Genomic DNA, 2932 nt, shown 5'->3' with positions numbered 1-2932 from the left:
TTTGAGGAGTTTGCCCCCTCACATATACTAATGTGCCACAAACAGGACTTTAATATCACCAACCATTCCCATTTTATTACGGTGTATCCATATAAATGGCCCAACCTGTATTTATGCTTTCAAATAAGCAAGTATGCAAACTGAGACACAGGAGATGGTTAGCTAGCGAGCTAGCAGCTTTGCTGGATGGCCATCGGTTCTGACATAAACGGTAGTAACCAGACCGAAAAGCAGCACACATTTTGGTGCTTTATTTCTGTGCTTTTTTTTCTTAAAATGTCATACACTTTGGATTCTAGCCAATCATTTTACCTTTCCGAGGATAGTAGGCAGGCCCAGGTACATACGTTCTTTTAGAGCAGAGCTAAAGATTAAAAATGCCCAAGGCGAAGCAGTCAAAAGTCTGGCTGTACTTCACAGCAAAAGATGTAAACTCAGCAGCCTGCAACAAGTGCTTAAAGGTGATACTGTGCAAAGGAGGTAACACCTCGAATTTGATGAAACACCTGGCGACGCATAGTGTTTTTTTAAAAGCCGAGGAATGCACTGTATTTGATAGCTTGCTGCAAGAGCTCATACCGAGCACATCTACTGCGGGTGTGGTGCCTGTTATCAGACCCGGAGTTAGCAACATACCCCAAGAACCCGAAGAGGAGTCTTGGCCCCTAGCCCTGCCAGTGTAGCAGAAATGATGACGGATGATGATGGCAGCAGCAGCCGTTCTTCTCGGTGTGAGTAGCTTAATGTTGTTCGTGTGTAATTTACATTGAGTAGGCTAACCACATTATTAAATTAATGCATGTAAGGTGAACTAGCAAACACTGTCGTAGTTACATGCGGCTGTCTTCTTGTTTGATGGCAGATACTCCTTTCACCCTGGCCAAAAAGGCTAAAATGACCAAAGGAAAAGTGGAAAACAGCTAAACATGAGAGGTTTTTGGACAAAGTTTGTATCTTTTCCATTGTTTAAGCACTGCTTCCAGCCAAGAGTGATACTATATATGCCCTATAGCTGCAGAAAAGGCTAACATTGTTATCTTTTTACAAAAAAACAGCTAAACATGAGAGGTTTTTGGACAAAGTTTGTGTTCTCCAGTCTTTAAGCACCGTTTAAGCACCGGCACCGTTTCAAAAGTAACAGTTTGGCACCGGTATCGGATAAAACCTAAACGATACCCATCCTTAGTCTGCATTAGCAGGCTAATGTTAGCAGGCTAATGTTAGCGGAATATGCCTTTTTTATTTTATTGAAACTCAAATTTATTTTGATTTTCAATAAAATAAACCACCTTCTGTTTAAAGAATATTTTTTAATCACAGCCCGAGTGATTTTTTTATTAACCTGAGGACGACAAACTCAAATTTATCTAGTCTGGGCAAACATTAGGTTGACCGATGTTGCAAGTGTAAGACTAGTGTTAAGATTAGCAGGACATTCAGGGACCTTTGTTTGGTTTGGGGATCTTATACGAGGTACCACAATTTCATCCTAACCTCTAAACTCTAATTAAATCCGAACCTCTATGAGACAACGAGAAAATAGACACTTATAGTGTGTGTGTCTGCATGAGTGCATGTGACCATCCATAAATGTAGTTATATGTGTTTGTACATAATAAAAGTGTGCATGGACTCTCCGTGTGACTGTGTGTGAAAGCGTACACCTGCTGGTCCTCAGGGGGGTAATAAACACTACCATGACACATGAGGAGTTACTGTGTATTGAAATCTGAAATATGTGTCACATCATAAGCAAAACACAGAACAATGCCTTTATAATTCACATGTTATGGATACTACAGGGACACAAAGGAACAAGAAGCCAAATAATCACAATATAGGCGATATAAGCTGAGTTCCATTTCACAGCAAGGACCTCTCTGGCCTCTCACACGATTGGAACAAAGAGACAGAATGTATTAAATGAAAAGCACTGTACTCCAAAAAAGGCTGAAAAAATAAGGCCTACATTCATGTTGGATGACATACGTATTTTATTTTTATCAGAGGTGTCACTGACTGTGGAAAGATTAAGGAATTACTGTATAATCTGTAACTACAACAAGTGAGTTTTTCCATGACACCACTGATACCGGGAGGGCCTCCACTCTAATTTTCAACCAAACATCCCAAGGTCCAACACAGTGAAACCAGCCCCAGGCAAAAATGACTGTAGGAGAAACTATTTTCTGTTGCCCTGGTATCACCAGCACAGAGCTAATAGATAGCAGGTGAAGGATGAGAATGAGCAATGTCAACACTGCAATCGGAGCTCCCCTTTGGCATGCCTCCAGACCTGCTTAGCTCTTTAAATCAAGTGGTACTTTAGGGCTCAGCAATGCCAACATGTGCACGTGGGGAGGGACCACTGCAAGATATCCAACTCCATCATTTAGTTTTCATTTAAGCCTCCTCATGTGGAACAGATTGTCGTGTGTATGCGGAATATGTAGAGAAACTCCCTGCAAAGATACACCAAACTCAGCTCAGCAAAGATTGAAGAGTGCGGACCATACTGGATTAGCTGGATGCTGGGACGCTGCTGGAGGTTAAACAGCAGAAACAGAGCACAAGTGATTATGTGAGAATTTATGCATTAGTGAATGTTACACTGCAGGCATGCTTGAAAATGACCCATGTCTTTTCCTAATCACTTTTTCCCTATCTCAGTTGAAAACAAAGTGAAGAAAAAGTAGGAAGGAGAATCGGACTTCATTTCATTCAGCTATTTAATGACGCAGGAGCAGATGTATTTGACGTGAGTCTGTCGTGACTAAATTACAATGCTCCAAAGACCAGTGTTGGTCAAGTTACTGGAAAAAAGTAATCAGTAACTAATTACTGATTACTTCCCCAAAAAAGTAATCCCGTTACTTTACTGATTACTTATTTTCAAAAGTAATTAATTGCTTAGTTACTTTGTTACTTTTTA

The sequence above is a fragment of the Pundamilia nyererei genome, unplaced genomic scaffold (assembly GCF_000239375.1).
Source record: "Pundamilia nyererei isolate P.nyererei 1_Seehausen unplaced genomic scaffold, PunNye1.0 scaffold00163, whole genome shotgun sequence".
Taxonomy (NCBI): Eukaryota; Metazoa; Chordata; class Actinopteri; order Cichliformes; family Cichlidae; genus Pundamilia; species Pundamilia nyererei.
Note: the sequence above shows the minus strand (reverse complement) of the source record.